This window comes from Lathamus discolor, chromosome 6 (assembly GCF_037157495.1).
Source record: "Lathamus discolor isolate bLatDis1 chromosome 6, bLatDis1.hap1, whole genome shotgun sequence".
NCBI lineage: Eukaryota > Metazoa > Chordata > Aves > Psittaciformes > Psittacidae > Lathamus > Lathamus discolor.
Genome location: NC_088889.1, coordinates 40,911,398 through 40,936,448, shown reverse-complemented (window position 1 = coordinate 40,936,448; position 25,051 = coordinate 40,911,398). Strand labels below are relative to the sequence as shown.

At 40.0% G+C, this 25,051-nt stretch overlaps 1 long non-coding RNA gene across 1 annotated transcript; it reads left to right on the top strand.

The window, feature by feature from the left end:
• The first annotated feature begins 738 nt into the window (after positions 1-738).
• On the top strand, positions 739-22,562 carry LOC136017758 (uncharacterized). Its single transcript, XR_010614070.1, has 3 exons — positions 739-1,402; positions 2,376-2,639; positions 22,376-22,562. It is a non-coding gene; the product is annotated as an uncharacterized LOC136017758 (long non-coding RNA).
• The last annotated feature ends 2,489 nt before the right edge of the window (positions 22,563-25,051 follow it).

Below are 25,051 nucleotides of genomic sequence, written 5' to 3'. Positions count from 1 at the left end.
CCTGCTTCTTTTCACCAACCCTATTTCAGTCAGTTCCTTTCAATGTTAGTTAATCACAATAATCCAGAATATGTTACAGAATACATTTAAGTTTAATTGTCATGTTTGGGATCATGCAGATCTGATGATTTTTATTATTACCCTGCTTAAAAGCATCTTTCTGGGTTACTTCACCTCTTTGGTTTCTCCATACTCCAGCACGAGAATTCAGCAAGACGTAATTCCCTTTTCTGTCACCTTCACCTTCCAAGTGACCAATTTGGTGTTACAACCACCCTGTATCAGTTGTCAGGGAAGAATACACACCACTGCCCAACCACCTCAGCAATACTGAAGCTGCATCCAGCCCTGCTTTAACAGCAGCTCCATTTGCAAACAAGTTTGGCATGATTTGGGCAAAGAATAGCCAACCAATTTACCATTTGCATGGATATAAAGGGGAAAAAAAGTATGGCACAGTGTGGTTTCATATCACATAGAGTTAGCCTGAGATTTCAGTCTTGCCCTTAATCTCAAGATTAATTTTAGTTGATGGTTTCAAACAGGACTCTTGAAGAGGTGATGTACAAAGAACTGTTGTTCAAGTATCACATTCAGTGCTTGCTAAGTAGTTCAGCCCAACTATGTAAGAGTTAAAAAAAAAGTCCTAATCATACAGAGGGAAAAAAAAAAAAAGGAATCCAAAGTCCATTGTTAGCAGGGAGAGGCAAGCACAAACAGCAGTTAGCAAATGCTAAATAGGACATGCAAAAAGACTTCCATCACGTAAACAGAGATAATTATAGGGTTACAGAAATTTCCCACAGAGTAGCAGACAAATTTGAAAAGTCATATTGCTAACAAGGACAACTACTGAGAGAAGACCTCTGCTGGGGCAAGAAGAGAAAGAAGGACAAGAACAGAAATGACGTGTCAACTGACTCTTAAAGACAGCACAAGAAACGTGCAGTAGCATTGCAAGGATGATGAGATGGAGCTAAAAAATTCTAGTCCATGTTTAGAATTAGGGTGCATTAAAACCAGTAAAAGAAATATTTCTGGCCCTGTTTTCCAAGGTCCTGTGACAGTAACCATGAAGATTGACTTTTGGACACTCCAGTATTAACCCTAACACACCAGGTTTGTCAGATAGTTTTTCCTCTTGCCTCTGTCAACCCTTTTCTCCTGCCTTTTTTTTTTTAATTATTATTTATTATTATTTTTTATTGTAAGAAGCTTTTTAATTTTCCACCATTAATTGTTAAACTTGCAACAAGACAGAAGAGAGTTCAAAGTCAAAAGCCAGAAAACAAACAGACAGGGCAAGGCCATAGCTGTAAAGACAGAAGAAGATGCTGTAAAGATGATTTAAAAAAGGAGTAAAGAAAAGGGAAGTAAGGAGAAATGCTGGAGCTTCAAAGCAGTAAGTAGGAAAGGAAATATATTTTAGTATGTATTTTGATAGGCTTATTCTCTGTATAACTATGTAATGTTGTAACTTTTAATATAGCAGCACAGAAAAGGGAAGTATGGGATGTAATTGCTCGGTCAGAGTTATGAGGTATGCAGGCATACGTGAGCTCTTGCACACAGACCAGAACAAACATGAACACTTATTGTTGATTTGATAAAGAAATACAGCATATTTTGCGGTGTGCGCCAGCCAGCTGCCAGCTCACTGCTAAACTGAATGTGCCTACAGTCTCTACTGAGTGGTCTTGCTGCCCCACGCAGTGTCTGAACTGCTCATTACTGGCTTTCACAGAGAATAAAGCAGAACACACTGACTAGAGAATAGAAAATGATCTTGCTAATCTGTTTAAGCATTCATAGTTCACCCCTAATGAGAACATATAGGTGCCTGGGGTATGATTAAGGGTCACATACCAGTAAACCGTTTGAGCCTCTGTCTTGTCTTCTCTCCCTTGACTTTAGAAACCCTCCTTTGCTTATTAGTGGCACTTCCTAATTTGCATGAAGAACTCACAATGTTGGAAGAAGGCCAGCAATACTGATCACGACACTTTCATGGGCAATTTCAGAGATCTCTCTTTGTAACTCCACTCCTTCACCATGGAATCTTACTTGGAAAAAGGCTTTAGGAAAACAGGATCACTAGTGAAACTGGTATAGAGGCAGTGTTAATTTGCAGCAGACCTACATAGACTTATACCAATTGTTTAATGCCAACACTAAGCATGGAATATTGCTAGCTGTCTATTCCTCTTGGAAAACGTGGGCATATCCACATATAAGCAAGTAATAACAAGGTCCCAGAAGCAGCCAACCTTGTAGCTGCAGGCCTGGGCTGTTGAGAAGGCTCCGAGGCCAATGCGCGGGTGGTCTGATAGCTCCAACAGTATTTGTTCTCTGAAAACTGTGGTTTGTTCTCACAGGCAGTGTTGGACTGAAACTCAGAACTGGGTGTCTGCCCTTGCTGAGAGAAAGTAGGAGGGAGAATCCCAAAGGGAATGTTTGCAAGCAAAGCCCCTGCATTTCCCAGTGCTGTGCAAGCACGTGCCTTCTCCAGCTGCTGGCATCACACCATTTCAATTTCCTGCCTCACTCAAGCAAGAATACTTCTGTCGATCACTTCCCAATGAGCAGTCTCATCAGCATTAGTGCTTAAGGTTTTTAAAACTGCAAAGAAGGAAAGGCAGGTGAGTCAATACGGAAGACATTATATGAGAGAGCAGCAAGTTTAAAATACTTCTATTGGAAGCTGACCTGCTTCAAGAGATTAGACCGGATGATTCACCCAGATTTTCTGTGATTCTAAAAATTCTGCTTTAGAACCTGTTTCTCTCAAGTTTACTCTCAACCATTAAGGTTTTTTGGAGTAAAAAGGAAGGAAATTAAGCAGGAGAATGATCCTATAAATATATTTGTCTTAGCCTCTTCTACTAAGTAAGAGAATTTTGATTCATTAGCTAAATCTCACTCTTTTTGCCTCATCAGAATAAAGGGCTTAGAAAATTAAAATAATTTCTCCATGGACCAGGATATAGTTGGTAATCTACATTCTAAAAGTAATCTGTGAAAGCTTTTCATGCTGTCTCTCAAAAATTGTGCCAACCCTTTTCAAAGCTAGAATATAAAAATCTGTGAGGTCTCTGGTGACTAAGAGTGAAATATATGGACATTAAGCATGTTCTACTATATAAGAAAACACAAAAGATGAAGAACTGAAAACCCTTATAGTGGGACAAATTCGAGTGATGAAATACAGTCTAAAGCCCATAGAAGACTGGTGTCATTTGGCCACCAGACCAAACTGTACCTCCCTCTCGGGCAATTCCCCTGGAAAACTATCTGCTTTTGTCCTTTGTGAATCAGGGGGTTTCTTTTTCAGGTATTTTAATAATTTTACACAAACTGCATGAGTTGTGAGTTTTCTTTTTTTTTTTTTTTTTTTGCTTGTTTCTGGACTCTGTCCATAAACTTGTCTCTCTTCCTCTAAAGTATGAGTCTCATCACATGGCACTGTAAAAATAAATCAAGATTTGCATTTCTCAATAGCCTTCAAATAACTACATGGAGTAAAGCCAAACCCAGCCTCTTCATTGAAACAAACAGTTCGCATTTTCACATACCAGGATTGTTTTTCCTTCATGTAGAGAATAATTTCTGCCTCCTGATTTCCACATGGCCCACTGTGCAACTTACCACCAGCCACATTTTCTCCCTGGTAGCTCACGTAGTAAGTGCTTTGAGTCAGCACGTTCAACCACAACAGCAAACTTTGATAGGATTTCCTTCAACTACCGAAACATTTAGGCAGGTATTCAGCTCATGACTCAGCGTGCTTATCTGTCAAACGAAACTCCCTCTGGGATGTGAAGCACCATCATCTCAATCACTTCTCCTTTTCCTCCGAAAAAACAAACAAACATTCAGCACACTTCTGAGTCTAGGTCCTTCCTTCTTTCCCATCCCTCACCCATCCCTGGCCAGAGGCAAGCTCTGGAGAAAAAAATGAAGAACACAGGTACAATTGTTCTCGGCTTCTACCCTGTGCACATTATATTGGCAAAGTTTGAAACCATTTGCTTCTGCCGTTGTACTTTCAAACACTGTAGTTACAGAATATCAGCAAAATCTCACTACCATTCTTCGCGATTGGTTTCTGTCTCTCATTTTGGCATGCCTTTATTCACCAGACTTTTCGCCATATTCTCATATTTATCTGGCACACTGTTAGACATTCAGCCCTTATAAATGTCTTCTCAAAAGGGAAAGTTCTTCCCCCCCCCCCCCCCAGCTTTCTTTTTTGACTGTATGCTTGATTTTTTAAAATGTGGAGCCATCCCTCCAAACTAGTGTGAAGTAGACAGAAAGGAAACAGGTGCTAGAGACGTTTAAAAAGAGCTGCCTGTGGTTAAGCTACGTAATTTAACAGGGAAAAGAAACAAAGAAGGGATGGATTTGTGTCCAAAGAATGACATGTTCTCCTTTACTTTAATTTTTCTCTCCTAACAACCTAGATAAAGGAAACCCATACTTGTTCACAAGGTAAGTAAACATAAGAGAGAGGTCATCTACACACAAATGTTAAATTGTGCTACCTATTCTGCAACAGTTAAAAAACATCCCAGTGTGGCTACTCCTATGCAGGCAGCTGAACAAAACAAGGGTGGTGTAGGGCATGTAAATACACAGTCCATTTTACTGGCTTGGATGTTTTGATGAAAGCCTCAATGCTTCAGCTGAAATAGTTACTCTGGTACTAAAATGTGCAGTCCATATCTTCAGTAAGAGATATGGAATGAGTAAGTATCCTGAACCATTGCTGTTCCGAATTATCTTTAACAACCTCTTCCACCCATATTCTTTCCTTTGTAAAAAGAAACCCACCACATGTAATTCCAGAGGAATTCCTGATTTTGTGGCCATGGCTACATTTGTTAAAACACAGAATAGAGAATTCCTTGTAAAGAGTTAGCTTTGCAAGTCAACAGAGTAACTTGGCTACTTTTACTTAGACTGCTGGCCAAAGAAAAGAAATGTAAGAAGGTGTCAGGAAGAAATCCTGGGCAGATAGCAGGGACAGGCAGGGGCAGAGACAAAAATGAAGAGAGATGTAGTGTGGATAAGGAAGAAGAGAAGTTTGAATTTCAGAGGAAGCCAAGGATAAGCCTTGTGAGAGCAGTAAGAAAGGAAGTTTCTATACGTGCCTAGGATTGCACCTGCTAATCTACACAATGCAAACCCACAGGAAGTGACTCAATGGTTAGAGCCTGACACACAAAAGGAAGCATCCTACATTCCAGGAAAACGTATTTGGCTTGTGCATGGACATAATGTTTTTGTACAGGTCTTGAACCGCAACTGCATTTGGCTGTGTTTCTCATATGCAGCAATTGCCCAGTTCTCACTTCTATTTTTAACTCAAGCCCGTCAAAATAGGAAATGCAATTTTTGAGGGGGATTGCAGCTCTTCATCTGCAATTATATGAAAGAAGGATTGGATCCATAGTGCTCTAAGCACCTAACTGAGACCAGTTTCTCTGTGTGTCTTCATCCATAACGTGGCAGCAAACGAAAACTAATAAAAACTCACCTATTTGATGTTCCAGGCAAGGCACGAAATGGGAAGACCATTCTACTCACACTGAAAGTAGTTTGTGTCATATCTTTTATTTTTTTAATTCTGATTGATACAGCAACATCACAATATAGTACCGTTATATGCACGTATGTCAAATATATGAATCCCAAAGACAAGAAGTAGTTAGATATCATGGCTACTGAACCCCACTGACTCACACAGCAAAGCAAAGGGATTTCAGTGCTAATTCTCTTTGTTTCTCTGTCTATAATGTCTTTAAAGGAAGAGAGGCAGGATGAATTAGCTGAAGTAGCTCCTGGTTATCAAAGTTACTGCAAAGTTGTACAGGCTGCCATCATCATTTGTATACAGGATATACATTACTGGAATTTTCCTCCAGCCAACTGCTCCCCTATCTCCTTAAAGTCTCTGAATGCACCACCTGGAAGTCCTTGTCCTGGGGTGTGGCTGGACCAATGTACTATGGACCCAAGGCATCAGAGGAGCTGCAGTTAGCAGGAGGCCACCTTGACGCTGCCCTGCAGACTTGCTCGAAGTGCCATAAGGCAGAGCCATAGCGTGTGACCATCAATTTTTGTAGCAAAAGGCAGAAAGTTTCCAGCTCCCTTTTGGCTGATACGGTAGAAGCTTAAGGTCAAAACACATCAATTCTGTCCTATCCAATTGCTTTTCTTTTTTTATTGGACAGAGTAAATACAGCCTTTGTGAAGCCCAGCATACTGTACACAGACAATTAGAGGTTCCTGCAAAGGCTCACTGAACTGTATTTTGAGCTGGTGTTAGCCCTGAGGATGATAACTAGTCACTGTTCTTGTGCGACGTGCAAAATGTCAGGGGAATATAAAGAAGTGTTGTGCTCAGGAAACATGTGATGTGACTAATAGAGGATGACAAGGGGTGTGGTTATCATGAGATATTCACCTCCCTTCAGTGCCTTCATGAGACATGAGAAAATAAGTATCTCCCTCCTCTGCCTCTCAGGGACTTATTTATCCACATAGAACTAAACCTCCAAAAGTTATCACACAGCTCTTATTAAAAGTCCATTTTGGGCAGTTGCTCAGGAAGGAAGTTCATTACAGAGTTTCTGAATTGCTGTTCCAGCTGAGTAATGCTAGACACAGAACTCAGTTGACTTCACAGCAAATGGTTTATGAAAAAGCTAAGCAAGTTCTTGACAAGAGCAACGTATTTCAAGAAGCCTAAAATTACTTTGGTTTTGAATATGAGATCCACATGTAGGATAGGCTAATCCCAGTCTGCTTCTCTCAGAGGACCACCTAAGTCCCTATCTTTCAGCCTTGTGTGAAACCTCAGGGCAGGTATGAAGAACTGTATGGCAAAGAAGTCTATTGACATGTGCATATTAAAAAAAAAAAGTCTGGATCAAATGCAAGAGGAAAGGAACACACTGCTCTGAAGAAAACAGAGCTGAAAGAAAGAATAGAGGAAGCAGAGAGAAGAGCACCGGAAGGGTGTTTGAGTGAGGACATGAAAGGTGAGTATTGGTCAGAACAGGAAACTTAATCAAAAGATGAAACAATAAAACAGAGCTGAAAGAAAGAATGGAGGAAGCAGGGAGAAGAGCACTGGAAGGGTGTTTGAGTAAGGACATGAAAGGTGAGTGTTGGTCAGAACAGGAAACTTAATCAAAAGATGAAGCAGCAGTAAAGGAGAGAGCAAGATAGAGAAAGTAAAATTAAATGGACTCTGGGAAAGGAATGAAAGGGAGCTCAGGGCCTGGCAGCAGCTTCTTTCCTAATGCCTGGAAAAGGTACCGTGAGAGAACTGAGGAGTAACATCAGTGAGAAAATCAGTGAAAAGTAGTGCATGAAAATGAACACACTGGGTCTGACAAAAAAGAAATAAGGGGAGGTGGAAAGGAACAGAAAGATAATCAGAAGAAAAAATGAAGGAAAAGTAGATAAGGCATTTTATCCATTACTTTTTTATTTTGTTTTGTTTTTTTGGCTTTTATGTCTCCCAGAATATCCCCTGGTGAAATGAATGGAATTATATTTCCCAAAGAAAACAGCTATTAAAAAAAGAACAGAAATGTTACCCTTCACCTCCAGCCCCTCGCCCTAAGTGACCCCTAATTTCCACTACATATTTACCATGCAAACTCTGGTCTAGACAGATTTACACCTGTAGGCATCTCAAACCACAAAGTACAGTTCAGCTCTTCAGAACAAAAAAGCCAACAAATTCATTCATTCCCAGTATTCCTTGTAGATTTTGCATAACGATTCTACAGAACTGAAAATCAGTTTGTGGTGGTTTTTTTATCATTCCAACATCAGGAGACACAGTGTGTGACAAAACCAGGAAGTAGTTGGTGGTAAGAGGCAATCATATATGCATCTCTCTCCCCCTCACACCTTGTGACAGAATAATTCTCACCACTATCATCACCACCCATATATTCAGATCCATGTTAAAAACTCAGATGCACCTATATAACATACCCAACTCTTGCTACAAACTCAGACACGACAGCCAAAGGGTTGGGCCTCAGGGCTTTGGGTTTGTGAATGTGAGAACCAGCTGCTAGATTAAAACATAAATTGTGCTTAGGTGGATAACTGTGACTTCAAAACTCTAATATTGTTACCTTCCTCAGCTTAGAGACTGCATTGGTGGGGGAGACTGTGGGAAGTTCCAGATTGATGAAGGACGCTGGGGGACAGAAAGCCTCACAATTACAAAGACAGAGCCTATCTCCACTTTTTTCCTACAGTTAGCATGGCCAGAAGCAGAGCAGGCTTTTGGGATATGTCTGCTTAGCTGCAGTAAGAATAGCTCATAAAAACAGGGCATGCATTTTGAGCAGTACCCAGGTGAGAGCATTAAGGGAAAAGAAAGGCTGATTTTGTACGAGAATATTGTGATAAAACCTGCACCATCAAGGCTACTTACACACTCTGCAGCATCCCAAGACTTCTATATGATATTAGCAAAGCACTCCAGGAAAGTTTAAATACCCACAAACTAGGCTAACTACTTAACACCTGAACAGTTTCTCAAAATAAAGACTGGTCTGCCTTCTTCTTCTAGAGCAGAAACCATATGGAAACAATACTGGAACCATATCCACCAGAGGAGTTTAACCACTAGCATGAAGCATGATAAGATTTCTGAATGTTCCTCAGTCTGGGAACAGACCAGAGCTGAGGCAGAGAGTTGAGCCAAGAAAATCAGATGACCAAGAAGCCATGAGCAAGCACACATTAAGTGCATATGAGATATCCACTTTCAAACTGAAAGCATAAAAAGCTTAACTTGCAACAGCAAAGTAAAAAAGGAAAGATGTATTTGTTAAAAAACAAACAAACAAACAAAAAACCAACCCCAAAACCAAATGAGAAATCTTGTTTGTCTGGTTTTTTAAATGAAATACCTACAACAAGCCATTTCTATCAGAGTTGTTCTTGGGATCTGTGTTTAGAGCACTTAGAACTAAATCAAAAAAACATTGGATTTTAAAGAGAATTAACTCAGTGCCAGAGCCAGGCCTAAACAGTAACATTTTAGTGACAGTAACCCTTCTTACAGAACTGCCGTGTACAATACTTGATTGACTGATCACATATTCAGCTATCTAAATACAATATGACATCATATTATCTGGAAACTCTTACTGGCTCAATAGGAACTTGGGACAGAGCCTATTTACCTGGTTAAATTGTAATCCTTCAATAAAACATGGTAAGGAAGAGATATGCATGTGTGTAGAGACCCATAGGCTTCAGAAAAATTTTATGCAATGAAATGTCTTATGGGATGGGACCTGAGTGATGGTTTAATGATTGCCATGTATGCTTCAGCTTGAAAGACAGTTTTTTCACTCTTTAACCAAGCAGTTGACTTATCAGGAAATTAAATGCCTTGGTAATGAGGGGACATAACACATAGGTAATACATAAGCTTCCTATCACATTTCTACATGTGTAATGACATGAGCTCTACAAGCAGTCCAACAGGTTGAGTCTGACTCCCTGTAGTGCAGACGCTTCTGGCTGGAGCTTCTCATGTCTAATATTGTACAGCCTTGGCCTTCAGCTTTTGTCCTAGGTGAGTGCTCATCAGATACTCCATTTAGATGAATTCTTTGGTGTATAATAGTGTTAAATTCACATTGCAACCTTTCCTTCTGAAGGGTTAGCAATAGACTCACTTGGGCTCTAATAGCCTTAAAGTTCCCCACTCCTCCATTCAAACAATTTAGCCAGTTCAAAACCTACTGTGAGTACCCTCCTGTTAGAAAACTAGGCTAACTCTAAGAAATTGTCAAACTAAGCTGATGTTTCTAAGGCACTGTTAGAAGCAGCTATTTCCTTACGCATGATATATTGTAGAGTGAGGGCTCTGGTAATCCATATTATCTATAGTCCCATCTAAATAATCCAGTCTTCTTGAGAAATGTTTTGTAAAGAGGATCTAATTTTCAACAGGGCCAGGGTGGCTTCAACCAGCCAGAGACAAGGTAACATAGATTTTTAAAAAGCCTTGACAAAACCTGCTCTCAGAAATGTTAGGCCTGGGTAGAAATGAAAGTTGTGTTACTTGTCCTCAGCTTGGAATTGATAGAGAAGTGAAACACAATGGTCTAGAAAGAGCGCACAAGAGAAGCATGCAACATGAGCTGTGTTTTCAGATAGACACTGAGGGTAGAAACTCAGCTGCACTCAAACTGGCAGGAATTTCTGACCCTATGTATCTTCAGTTCCTGGAAAGTCCCACCAACAAACAGCAAGAACACATTCCCTCTGATAAGATTCTGTAACGTAGCAAATATTTATCTTTGTGACCAACAGTTTCTGCTGTTTGTTTTATGATGTTATAGAATACCTGGCTCTGCACCTGAACTGGGGCAAGGTGAGCAGCCTCATTGCCTGAGCACTAACGTGCTCTCATTGCATCACATATCCCCCAGTTCTCCTCCATTTGAGTTAAGATCCCATTGAAGCTGCTGCCAAAAGCACATGGTGGGGTTGGCAGCAATGCTAAGGGTAAAAGTTGATGATATCTTTCGAAATATCACCAGTTTCTACATCAAAAATAATGCAGGAAAAAGGCTGTTTCTTAAGGTACCTTTTGTAATAGCTTCACTTGTTACAGCATTCATTAGGACTGTAATCTGAACTTCAGTACCACCGTGGGAAGCTCTGGAAGGAATCTCCTATAAGGAGAATTGAAACAAATACTCAGAACTGTATTATTTTTTCCTCCATCAGAAAGAACTTTTGCCTAAATGGATAAACTGGAGATATATATTTTGATGTCAAAATGTCTTGAGAAAGGGACTAAGTTTGTAGCAAAGTCTGACTGCACACCCAATTGCAAGGCACAGCACTTGTTTACTATCAGGGTGAAGAGGTAGTCACAAAATTTGAGACAGTGACATCTCTACAAAGCCAGTGAAACAGTTCAGTAACACAGAGAACAAACTACATAATTATTGATTCACTGCTTTCAGAAATGTCCTTCCATGCATGCCTGTTCTTACCCAAGTAAAGGTGCAAGAAGCAGAAGCCTGATGTAATGCCATGTTTTGATAGGCTAACTTCCCACCAGGAAGTCACAGACATGATTCTCTTTTAAGGTATGCTGTTCCATACATACTTAAAGCTGTGGCTTAGGCTGTGTTAAAAGATTACATTTCTTCAGGCTGAATCGTGCAGAGAAAAAACAGCTTCAATCAATAATTACACTGCTTTGATTATGTCAATAAAACAAAGGGTTGATTGATTGACCCACCTTCCCTTTATTCGTGTAACACTGAATGAAATGAGGAACATCCCTTAAAATAAGTGAGACCTGGTCAATCTATTCCCCTCAGTCTTAGTGTTTCTCATTTCTGGGCTAGAAGAAAAAAGCAGTTTGGTTTATTTCCTGGTTTAAGGTCTGAAAATTTGTAAAATCTATTCCCTTCACAGTAACTGTAACATAATTTATCAGATCTCAAAGACTCTCAAAGACACACACCTCTGTGGTTCTAGATTTAGCCCCTGTGAAGAGAAAATCATTCCAGTCTGGAATAAAGCCAGATGGAAGGTATTGCCCCATGACCACATCTCTGCTGCTCCCTCAAGGACCCTTCTCTGGGTCATTGTTTAGCATTTCTGGCTGGTTTTCTTTGGCAAAATCTTTGATGTAATAATACACAGCAAGGCAAGAGAACAACGTACCATTAACATGAAGAGCATATGGCCTACGCAAAAGAACACAACAAAAGTCTCATTTTCCACTTTTCAAAATTGTCACCATTTCACTTTCATCCTAACAATAATTGCCATTTTACTTAGGTTAGACAAAGTTACTGCAAGACTGAAAGAGAAGTAATTCATTGGTCCACTGCGCTTTTTGGCAACAGTTATCATTCCAAATTATTTAAAAACTCCTTTTCTGTAACACCTGATAAACATAGAGGAGATTCAAATTTAAAATGACACTAAATGGTAACAAAGGAACCCCAAATGATGCAAAGCTTGTCCAACTTTGCTACAAGTGTAGGAGTGAAGACCAAATTTGCCCAAAACCTTGAAGTCCAGCTTTCCTTTGAATCCTAGAACTTCTGTATGACCATGTATTACAGTAGAAGTAACAGAAAGTGAGGGAGGGATGGATGCACAGTTTTAACTCAGAAATCATCTAACTGTGTGGGTATTTATACAATTTTTCTACTTTTTTGCCATCCCCAGTTCACTCACTGAAGAGCATTTGAGGTCAGTCATGTCTCGTGGTTGAACAAACACCACTCCTGTCAGCTATTTTGCCCAGGTTAATGTTTGGCACTAGAATGAGTCCCATGCTAAGTTGTTTATCACGGTGACTGTGATAACATTACTTTGGCAGTACCTATGGTTATAATTTGCTTTTCTAATCCACACAACAGTCTGCATATAGTTTGTTAAAGGGGAGGCATGTGGGTTCAGTTTTATAATTCAACACAGGAGCTTTGTTTTAGCAAAAAGTAATAAAAAGTTCAGTGTGGATAATGAGCACAAGTAGGTCTGAGTCTAGCTGCTTATCTGATTATGCACAAATTTCTCTCTCAAATACTCTCCTGCATGCACTGTAATCAAACGAGTCCACAAACAAATCAGTGTTGTCCTTGATTGTTTCTGTCCTCTCTGCTGCCAGATATATACCCTTCACAGGGACCCAAGAGTGATATGACCACTGATTTCAGTGGGGCCCAGATTTCAATCTTGATCTTCTCTGGTCCAAAGGAAAATGCTGAGAGTGTCTCCAGGGACCCAGGTACTCACAGAGAAATTCAAAACACTTAAAGACATTGTGGCAGCACACAGGCTTGTCAAAGTAGCAGAGAGCCTTCCATATTGATTAGTTCCATGTTTAATGTATACGATACTCTTGCAGTGTTTGCAAATAACCTCTTTTGTATGAAAACAGCAATGGCTTAGTCAAAGCCAGATCAAAGAGGCACGAATGATTCACATCCACTAAATAAACACTGATGCCTGATGGCAGTAATGCAGCTATTTATATTCATTGCCTGATTTAACCAGTGGCATTCCTTTAATATGATAATAAGCACAGGCTGTTTGCTATGAAAAAAAAAAGATACTTGAGTGCTAAACTTGCTCTTAACACCAAATGAAAGTGATATTGGTGGGCAAGTTGAGATGTGCTAATTAACTTCCCCTGCAGACAAAATCAGAAGCTTAATTTTAGATTATGCTTTGGAATTTCATGCAAACAGATAAGCAAGCAACTTCAGTGGAAGTTAAGCACTTGAATACATTGGAGGGTATTCTTGTAGCCAAGTCTCATCAGTGACCTCTGTGTTTCATTGGAATCGCAATCCTGCAAATCTATTACTTCATCTCTTTTGTAGTACCTGGTGCTGCAAAAATCAGGGCAGAGCGCTCTCAGCAGTATCATCAGTGACTACAGCCTTAACACCCCAAAAACCAGTATTAAACTGGTATATAACCAGCAAGTAGCTCTCAGGAGCAAAAAGTATCAGAAAGGCAAATGACAGACACCTCCTCCTGTTGAAAGGGAACCTGAGATGACCTTGTGCCATCGGCACTCTTGGGTGACCTGCACTCAGCAAAAGGGCCTTCCAGATCCTGCTGTTCCACAGCCACTGCTGGTTACTGTCATATTGCAGGAAATCCTTTGTCTGTGATCTGTATTACTTAACCAAAAGAAGACAGAATGCATTAGTATGAAAATATTTCACAATGAAGAAAATAATCTGGAAGAACATGCTGAAAACCTGTCATTGTGTTCGTTCTCTGTTCTCCTACTTTCCCCCTGGCACAACTATCAGATCACTGCTGGGAACAGGATACTTTGTTAGAAGGACCTTTGATGTGGCCCACTGTCACTTCTCCCCCCTCCCCACTTCATGTCTTATGGTATTCACATGGCACTATACTGACTATTGTAAAAGCAATTTCATTTTTATCCAAAATCATCCATGCTGCAAGAATATGCATTCTTCACCCTGCTTCTAACAGCTATTTGATTTGCAGTGGTCAGTTGTGCCCTTGGACAACATGAAGATGGTGAAATCATTAAAAACACATGAACAATGAGACAGTATCAGGGGAATTACAGGATCTTTTGAATTCGACCATGAGACTGATAAAAACATCAGGTTCTAGCAGAAAATCAACAATGAAAAAAGTCCAAGTATGCAAATTCTGATGGACATTGCACCCAGGATGGCATGCAATTATTTTGAGAAAGTCCAGAGCTCTACGGATATCTCTCTTAGTCATTGGGAACTAACCCAATGTAAACAGAATGGACAGACTCGTTAAATCTATTAGCATCGTCACAGGAATACATAGGGTAAAATTAAAAACAAAAAATGACCAACAACCCACCAGAAAAACCAATCAGCTAACTGAAAAAAGCCAAAACCCACAAACCCAACACAATTCCATGTAGACAAGGCTTTAGAGTTTTCTCAAAGAGCATCTCTTACCCTTGTTTCCCTTCATTATTCCACTTCAATAAGAATAATCTTTTCTCTCCTATGCATACCCAAAGATTCATAAACTCTGTTTCCATCCTCGTTATAGATAGAAAGTTGTAGATTTGTTTTTATTCAGCTCTTTTGGGAAATTTCTCCTTGAAACTGCGACATGTCAGAGCAGAGGCACGTTAGATTTGAAATCTGTGACTTTTGCCTCCACCTTCATGTACATTTACCTTTCCCCATAATTTATTATTAGTTGATCTATTGGTAAACTTATCTGATTTGGATAAAGACTGTTCTTTGATGGCCATGTGTGTCGTAAAATAGCAGCTGAATTCTATTTCCTGTATTGCAGATAAAGCTGCTTCAGTTTTAGAGTTGCGCTTTGACTTATTTGCTGATTTGCTTGATAAACAGAACGGCTTAAAGCCTTGAAGGAAGATGAATACATGTTGTGTCAGAATAGCACAGAATAACTGGGTTGCTAGTACTTCAAAGACAGCTTGCACTTCGTTATTAAAGAGCTGCAAGAGAAGTGAATCTGTTATTTCTCCAATAATTAATAAAGAAAGTAGCTATTACTGTAACCAGAAATTTTGAAAGAGAGATTTCAAATCTCTATGTGTGTCCAACATACTGATAAAAAACAACATTAATTACAACTTGAAGGAAACACCAATCTCTTCAGAGATTTTTGCTTGTATAATTGAGAGTGCTTGAACTAAGATGTTCCTTATAACTCTCATATCCTCAGCAACGTCTAATGACTCAGACCTGGTTCTTCAGAGGTGGATTTGACACTGTCCCACAAACCCAAACATACAGATGTAACAGTGCACCTGCAGACCACAAACTGTTGCCTTGACTCATAATCATACTATGTCCTGCAAAGATACCTTGAAAATACATCTGTTTCTATGGTTTCTGTCACTTGGTTGTCACTAGGGAAATCCTCCCCTTGTCTCAGACAGCTGCATTCCTCATTCATTAGGAAACCATTATTAGTTTCAGGTAACTACTTTCATTTCCTCCAAACTCTTCTGAGGTTTAGATCAATCAGAGATTCTTTACAGACATAGTGTTGATCTGGACTGCAAATTAATTTTAGGGTACTTAACATTTAAAGAGTTTAGCAGGTAGGCAGTCATATAAATGAATTTTATTTAGCTATTCCCCCAGTGTTTGAAGAGGTTGCGTATTGGTGTTTCTCTATAAATGCCTGAAGACTATTCTCGTAGCCTTTATGAAGTTGCTCAAATTGAAAAATGTCCGTAGGCAGTAAATGCCCTTCAGTGTAACTTTGAAAATACATTATATTCTCCAGGAGTCTGGCTTTTATTTGTCTTTTGTAGCATTTGTATGCTGTTTTCCAGCTTCTATCTAGTGCTACCTTAAGATGGATGATTATTTTACTGAAAATAGTTTACCCACCTTTTCCAACAAACCTCTGTAAAAGTGATCCTAATTTTGTTAATGTAAACTCAAGCTGACTCCCCAGTATGAGAAGACTCAGGCTTAGTGCTGATTGAATCATTTGCTTTTCTGGGAATACAGCGTTTCTTAGAATTGGTTGAAAATGCAAAGCTCTCTATGAATATGAGGACTGCCTGGGAGTCTGCAGCACGTTCTCTGCATCTATGAAAAAGAGTTGCATCACAGCTATTGCCAATGCAGGCTGTTTTCTATTCAGTTCTTACAAAAGAAACCTGGAGATCAACTGCCTTAAACTGTTGTGGCAAAGATAAAAAGTGGAAGCTCAATTTTACTAGCAACACTCAGCCTTCCCACCCTCTAGTAAGAGAGGAGACCAAGTAACACCTACAGTGGCTAAAACATTTAGAGCTAAGCAAAAGCAAACACCACAATCCTACTTCTTCTTGAAGAAGAGATGTAACACACGGAAATGAACGAAAAAGCAATCATTACAGGCTGCAGCTGTTTGGTGTGCTGGGAAAAAAAACCCTGTCCGCCTACAGGAAGGCAGTCCAAGACCAGTCTCATGGATAATATTCAGTTTCCATTTCTTAACTTATTGAAAGAACTTTGTGAAGACAGAGAGATGGTTATTCAGTTTACAGCTTAGGAAATTTAGGAATGAGGAAAGTGAGGCAATTGGCTCAAAGGCAAATTGGTGACAGACCTGTGAAGAGACTTTTTAATGCCACTCTTGCTGTAACCACTAATCAGCACAGCCTCCAGTCCTAAAGGAAGAGGGTATTTTAGCAGTGACATCCTAGTACTCCCTCGTACAGACCTAGAATACAGATCATGGGTGAGGGCCTTATCTCTATTCTGGCACTCCTCCATCTGCTAAAAATATCCTACAAGCCCTTGTTCCTACCAAGGCAGGTCTCCTTGCTTTAGGCTGCACTGGAGAAAATCCTAAGGCTCCTTAACGAGGGTCCTCTCTACCTCTCCTGTTTTGGTTCCCAACAAAAATGCAGTCTTCCACTCTCCAACAAGACTATCTGGGGAAGAGTCCAGCTGGAACAGCAGTGCCAAATAATGGAAATCACCAGAAAAATGCAAGCTACATTCATGAATATATTACCTAAGAGTGACCTCCTGTGTCTGTATCGTGTTCTCATCTCTTTATGGAGAACAGTTATCAACTGTTATGAAGCAACAAAAAATACACTGAAAAAATAAGAGGAGAATTCTGTGGAAATTAACACTTTCCTTTATGAATTCCACACACACACAAGTCTTAGTGCCTTAAAATTTTATCCGTGCTGCACAACATACTCAACAGTAAACAAGCAAGTAATAAGTTCTAATAATGGCTCCTGCTATAAATTTATCTTCTGCAATTTTGTAGCACTGTGTGAGGGCAGGAAAAAGTCTATGACGTGCATGGATACTGAGGACTCACTGCACACCTGCATTGGACTGAGAACGTTTTTTAACTTGGCTTCAGTTGTTTCTCTGCTGCATTTTACCTCCCTCCAAGATAAAACACAGATGAGGAATGGTAAGAATTCTTGCAGATGTCACAGGCAAATAACAACTTTAAAAAAAACAACAGTGAAATGCCCCGTGTGTGTGCTCCCTCTGAATGAATAATCATCAACACTGTGCTACTTTCTACCTGCAGGCCAGAAATGGGGATCATTTGGATTCTGCTGGCATCCAAATACAACAGCCAGATGAATGCCCACCAGAAAAGGCTCTCCCAGGGCAGGCAGCACTCTGTAATATACTGAGACTCTCTACCGTCAAGGCACTATTACCGTAACACCAAGTTCTTATAACAGCAAGTTTCCTTGCTGTAAGATACAAGGCTTCTTAATTTGGATGGACTCAAAATCAAAGAAAAACATTGGAAAGCTTTGAAATCTGAGGGCATGTGTTATCCATCAAACAGAACTTGGGACTGGTGCACATTCACAACAGCTATAAACAGCTGCTTCCTAGACAGATTTCTGTGCTTTGACAGTTTTTCCCAGCATGAACTTGAGCCAAAAAACTCAGTGTTCTGCTCTTCAGTAAATTCACACAAGAACGGGATTGTGGTTTAGACATTCCTACCAGTGCCAGAGGCTGTGCATGTAGTAAAATTGACCAGGCAGGCAGTTCTGTACAGTGGGGACTGGCAGCTCCCAATTCTCAGTTCTAGAGTTACCTGATGAGCCAGGGTCAGTATTTTCTTGGATTCCCAGCTCGCCATGACAGAAATCTAGCTTGCGCACAACTCTTCCTTTGATTCACCCAAACCAGCAGTCTCTAAACCAAATGCTTCCTGCTCAATCCTGTGTTTCTTGGGAAAATATTTGCCCCACTCTATCCACAATTTTCTCTAAGAGCTCCGCTGCTTGTACCTCTGTACTTTGCACCTTCCATTCAACTCCTCTTGGGATTGTTGCCCAGCATTGGGACCGAGCAATAACAGTGTGTAGACAGCAGCCTATGTCCTTAGCCATATGACAGCTCATGCTATTGCTTTTCTTCAGCTTATTGGCAAAGCAGGGAGGGGAGGGACAAAAGGCCTTTGTTATTGCTCTGTGCAGCCTGTGAGCCAGAACTGAAACTAGCTGGGTTCCTCCAACGCCACCATGGCTGGATCATGCCCAAGGGACTCCAGGCAGAAGTTGCAGTGGGGACAGCAAAGGCTTAGCCTTCCAACACAGGGTTAGTTAATGAAGCAGAGGAACCTGCAAAGCTCGTAAGAGTGTGACCCAGAGGAGTCATGCCAGATAACGTTTTATTTTCTGATTTTACTTTTCAATTAAATTTGACATTTTTGAGAATGAGCTTGGTTACAGACTATTAATCTGTGGCTGAGAGCCAAGGAAGGAAAACACTTGAGTGAGAAGAACTGAACACTGAAAAGCTTTGTCTGCAGTACAGCATGCTAAGACGTTTTAAGTGAGTTTTGAGATAATCAGTGGCAGTTCTCTCCCGTGTAACACAGACATGTTCATACAGAACTTTCAGAAAAGGAAATGGCCACATTTCCACATTTTCAAGCCTATTTTCTTCCTTTCGTTTACATTCAGAGGGCATACCAGCTGGTGAAAGTTGAGCACTAACTGATATTTGCCACCAGCTGGGCAAAGCTGTCGTAATCTATCTAAAGTGAAAGGAATGTAACCTTGCAACAGACGGAGGACATCTAACTGGACTTTTGGAAGTGGCTGAATTTCCAATTTCAAGCATATCCAGGTCAGACATCAGATTTTGAGGAAAAGCATGAGAAGTGTCGTGATTTTTATCAGAAACTTGATCATCTACAGCAGATAGAAGAGATCTGCATTTGAGAGCCAGTTCATACCTGATTCTTTGTGGTATCGAGATAAAAAATCAAATGAAAAAAATACTATGAAGTGAAGCTACCACTTAATTTCACTGCATACTTCTGAAATCACGGTTTTGACATTTAATCCTTAGGGTCCTTATTCACTTGTTGATCAGGAAAATAAAATTCAATTTCAGCAATGGAATAAAATAGAACCTCGAGTTGCACTTTCTGGAAAGATCCAAGATCTGGATTTGAACATTTTATCTTGGATATATCCCTTAAAACAAATCAACAAAAGGAGACTAAACCCATATGTGATGGGAGTTAAACAGGCACCTGTAATCTCAGAACAAACAAGTCTCAAATGGATGTTTCCTCTGCAAGTTTTGGAAGCAGCTTTTCTATCAAGCGGCTGTTGCATGCAGGAAGAAGCCCTGGAAAAGTCTGACAGTCAAATAGGAAATGGAAAGTGTTTAGAAGCAGATGGAAGGGATCTTTACAGAAAATTTCTATTGTGTGTTAAGGCTTTGATCACAACCAGGCAGCAACAGAATACAAAGCACTATTAAAACAACTTATCGCTGTGAGAACTGTAGAGCAAAATGAAGGCAAAAAAGTGACCTCACTGATAAAGATTATAATCCCCTTTCAATGCCGGCCCATTAATGATAGTAGCTATTACAGCTTTTGATCACAGTGTCTTAACCCTTTAGCTTAAGCTATAATTGCCCATTCTTGCTGGAGTTATTCACGTGCCAGTGAGGAAGGGCTTAAAGAGTCCTTTTATATCACTGAGCCTATCTGTAGAAGACTACTGTTTAGTTGCTGCTCAGTGAATCATGGTCATGTATGTTAAGATAATTATGAGTGGCTTGTTTAACAAAACAAGAAATAGGGGGGTTTTAAAGCATTTAACCACTGCTGAAAGCTCTAAAAATCAGAAGCCCACCAAGCTTGTTTTCCGTATATGTATTTTCTGTCCCTGCCTGTTCTGTATTTTTGGCAAGCAAGAAGAAAACTTGCAGTGAAAGTCACTTTTGTTTATGTGCAAGACTCAGAAGCATGAATTCATAATGTATTGCAAATATGGTCAAAGAGTACAGATGTAGGTAATAAAAACCAATGGGGAAATTAAACCCAGCTGAAATATTCAAGCGCTGTCATTGAAGCAAACCTGCTGAACTTTAATGCATTAGAGAAGTGAAAGCACTGTCAGTGCAGTGGGGCTGTTTACCGTGGGAAGCACTACTCACCTGAAGAGCTATCCCTTAAGCAGGTACATTTAACTCCTCTGAGAATAGTTACTAAACAGTTTTAAAGAGCAGTCTCATCTACAAAGAGAATTACAGCACTGCAGTTCCGAGGTGACAGGCTCTAATCTTTGCTGTTTTCATTTTCACCATGAGGCTATTTTCATTTATGTTATAGATTCAGTTTTACAACAGAGAGAAAGGGAAGAAGGGTGAGCTTCATCTTACATCTGGCAAATGAGGGCATGGACATTTTGAAAATAATCTAATGATTTTTGTGCCAAAGTAGACATCCTGGCACCAATGTTTTCCAGAAAGCTTACTGTCATACAGGGCTTCACCTATTCAGAAAGCATTGGTCTTACAGTCTTGAGATATAGTTGTAAATATCAGCACACATGTACACTAGGACAGAACCCTAGCAGAAGGCATGAAGAAAGTTAGGAAAAGATAAAGAGTGGTCATTTATGGAAAGTTTTGTTCATGTTACTTTTCATGACACCATATGGATCTCTACGGCAGTAGCAGGAAGAAAAGACTTCTTCAGGACAGACTCCAATTATCTCAATCATGAAACTAAACTGTATAAAAACCATAACAGAACACTGCATCCCAACACCTAATTTAGTACATAGTCCCAATTCACTCAGAGTGACACACAACACAGTACAGATTTCACACTAGGAAACAAAAAATAGATATGAACCATTGTCGTAGTGTGCTGACATTTACAAAAGGAACAATTTTGATCCTATAGACAACCTCATTTCAGAGTTTTCTAACTTTTGATTCTATATTTTTCTGTGATATTTTTTTATCCAGAGTTGAGAAGATGAAGGAGAAAGGAACATGATGAACACATCATCAGACTGTATAAGTTGTAGCAATTTGAATTCAGAATGCTATAATATTCAGGAAAGACACACACACATACTGAATTACTCTGAAGTTTGTAATTTTAAGTAAAATTTTGTTCAAATATTATATTTAGTTGCATGTGGGGAGAATGGTTAAAGCCTCAAAGATGAATCAACAGCTGCAGTGACTAATAGCTATAGATTAGATCATCTTCAGGCTGTGAAGAGAATGCTGTGTCTGCACTCTTCAAAGCAGAGTGAACTGACTTAGATGACCACAACCCTCCTGTGGATTGCTTCCCTGCTGTCCTGGGTTCAGCAGTAGCAGCCATTTTTAAACGGGCTTAAACCACAACGCCCACACGCTTATCTGAGCTGATACAAATATTACCTTCACCTTGCCTCTCTCCCGTGAGTAGCACCCATGACTCCCCATCCCAACCTGCTACCATATAAAATAGGCAACAGAAGTCATGATTAGAACAGGCCTGGAGAAGGAAAAGAGTACAAAGGAAGACAAATGGAAGGAAGAAGAGGAGCAATGAACACTGCTCTGCTTTGTTGGGGGAAGGAGAGAGGCTCTGTTATGAAAGCAGGCAGAGTTTTTTGGCAGTTTGGGCAGTTTGCAGGACCAGCTGTGAGTACTTCATGGACTAGATTTCATGGAGGCACTACACTGAGTCACTGAAAAAGATACTACAATAAACATGCTTAGACAGGGGAGTTTCTCATTAAAAACTATAGGAATGAACAAAGGCTTCTGCTTGCTGCTTACTTTTTTCTTTAACTGAAACGTTTCTCACTTTGTTCTTATTCCCAACAAGATTTCATTGCCTTCATAGGGCAACCAGAGGCTCCCTCCTCTGGCTATGTTTAACACCTATAAATTCCCATCAAAATCTTTGCAGAAGAGTAACAAAAAAAAATCTGCTTTATATTATTAAGTAATAATAATTAAGACTTAGAATCCTGCAGGAATCATATTTTTATGACAAATTATTCATATTTTCTTTCTTTCAGTGTCAAATCAACTGGCACAATTGCAGCACCTAATTGAATGTCACAGTTGTAACTCAAAGCCAAGCAAGATAAAGAGTACCAAGAAAAGAAGAGGAAGCAAAAGAATTCTCATTCTCTTCACTTTTTTCTTGAAAGATCAAAACTTGTAATAAGATAGATGTGAATTTAATGAAATTTGGAATCTGTATAAAGTAGGACTTTATGTTCAGTTTTAAAATAAAATACTTCTAAGTCCCTTTACAACATTAAATACAGGCTTCTGTAATTGGAGCTTCTGTCTCAGTGATATTTCCATGACATCACATCCAAATCCTGATTATGTTTCATTTAAACTGTTAATAGCTTTTACTACAGACCAGAGTCTTTGCGTGTGAGTTTCTGAAGCTAGATAAGTCTTATTGCTGTATCACTCTGGGCTCGGGAAAATATGCCAAATTCTGATGGCTAAACTACAAAAATCACATTAATAGGACTGAATTGGCCCAATGTTATTTCATATTTCAAATATACACTGTCTAAATGCTGTATTCAAGTAAGTGTGCCTAGGAAGATCATGCAAGCAGGCTCCCAACTGTCATGGCCCTGAGGGCACTAACCAGCCTGACTGTCCTTGTAATATCAACACTCTTTCCAGCACAAATCCAAAACATAACCCTATACTAGCTACTATGAATAAAATTACCTCTACCCCAGCCAAAATCAGCACATTCTACCTCCTTTATTCCATACCATTTATGTCATGCTCAGGTCCTACACTGTACAATACATCCTGATTAACCACCACTCCGCTTCCCATCCTTTCATACAATACACTGATATCATTCCCTTAATCTATGGACCAACCTTGTGAAATGTCTGTTAAATGTCCATAAGTGTCCACAAATGCCTACAAACTGTCCACTGAATTCATTTAGTCTCTCACTTTGGGCTCCATCTGTTATGGTGGTCACTCAGGACAGGAGAGGAGGTGAGCTGCATGGAGCTCTTTGGAAAGCCAGCTCAGGTTGGGACTGCTGTACTCGCACTCCTTCCTGTAAGGCTGTCCTCCATTGGTTCAGGTGGTTCCTGCTACAGTAATACCTATAACATGCAACTTAAATCGTGGTTTACAACAATTTAAAGTACATACAGTACAATCTCCATCCCTGTTTCCTTTGTGCCAAGTTTAACATCGCAATGAGCAACTTCTTTTGCTCACAGCCTGGCTAGCACCAAGGGGTTCCTGCTATAATAATTCCTATAACATCCAACTAAAGTAATGGATTATTTTCACCCATGCTTAAATCACCTTGAGGTACACATTGGACTCCCCCACCCTTCTGCATTACCTACCAAGTGCATCCAGGTCCTTGAACAAAAACAATCCCACAAATAGGTTTACCCTTTCCCGAGGAAGGAATAACCCAGACTCTTTTCCCCAACAAGTTCCTTTTAAGCACTGTAGGGATCTTATCTCCTTCCACAGTGCACAGGGGTTTTGATTGGGCAGGATCAGGTCAACTGGCAGATCTTCCAGTGTTAACTAACCAAGTGGTTTCTCTTAAATGTGTATCCCAATGCTTAAAGGTCCCAGCCTTCAGTGTAGTTTTTAACAGTCTGTTGTATCATTCAACTTTCCCAGAGGTTGGTGCATGATAGAGGATGTGTTACACAGAGTTAATGTCATACTCCTTGGCCCAGGTGTTTACGAGGTTGTTTTGGAAATGAGTCCAGCCATCCAGTAGTTGCTTCCACCATTGTAAGCACAGGTCGCTTACCATGGCAGATTCATGATAGTGTGATAAAATCAATCTGCTAGGCTTCCTCATATTGATAGTTCAGTCACAATCCTCTATACCAGAGATGCTTGGCCTGCTTAATTGCAGCACGTTTCATATTCATGCATAGCTTGTGCAATAGCGTTGATGGTCAAGTCCACCCCTTGACTATGAACCCATATACATGTTGCATCTTTTCCTAAATGTCCTGATGTGTCACAGGCCCACTAATCTATAAATACCTCACCTTTATGTATAAAGTACTAACAATTTTTCTCATTTAGCAATGTCTAAGGATAGCCGGATGGCTTTCACTTCTGCAAACTGATTCAGTTTACCTTCTGCTTCAGCACACAGCAGCTTCCCACTTTCCTCACAATACAACAGGATCCATCTGTAAACAGGACATATGGCTTCTGGTAATTTATTATACAGAGAGGCCTCTTCAGCAGGAGTCACTTCCTCTGGCAGCACTCTCAAGTTTTGGCCCTCCTTAAAGGTCTCTCCCGGCACTTTCTGCCAGAGGCTTCAGGTGGGGCCGTTATCCCTGGCTGAGGCACAAAGCACAGTTTTCACATCTTGTCCTGCCTAGACTGTCCCAGGTGCTACTACATGAGCTATTTGCTATTTAATTTGTTCAAAGGCTTGTTGCTGCTCAGGGCCCCATTCAAAGTAGTTTTTTTTTCCAGGTCACTTAATAGAGAAGGTTTATGATCAGACTATAACCTGGAATATGCAGTCTCCAAAACCCCACAACACCTAAGATAGCTTCTGTTTCTTTTTTGTTGGTTAATGGAGACATTGCTGTAATTTTTTTGTTCGCACATGTTGGAATATGATGACACCCATCTTGCTCTTAGGCAATAAGCGTAATATACAAGGACGGTAGCCTCAAAGTTAACTTGCTGCTAATTATGAG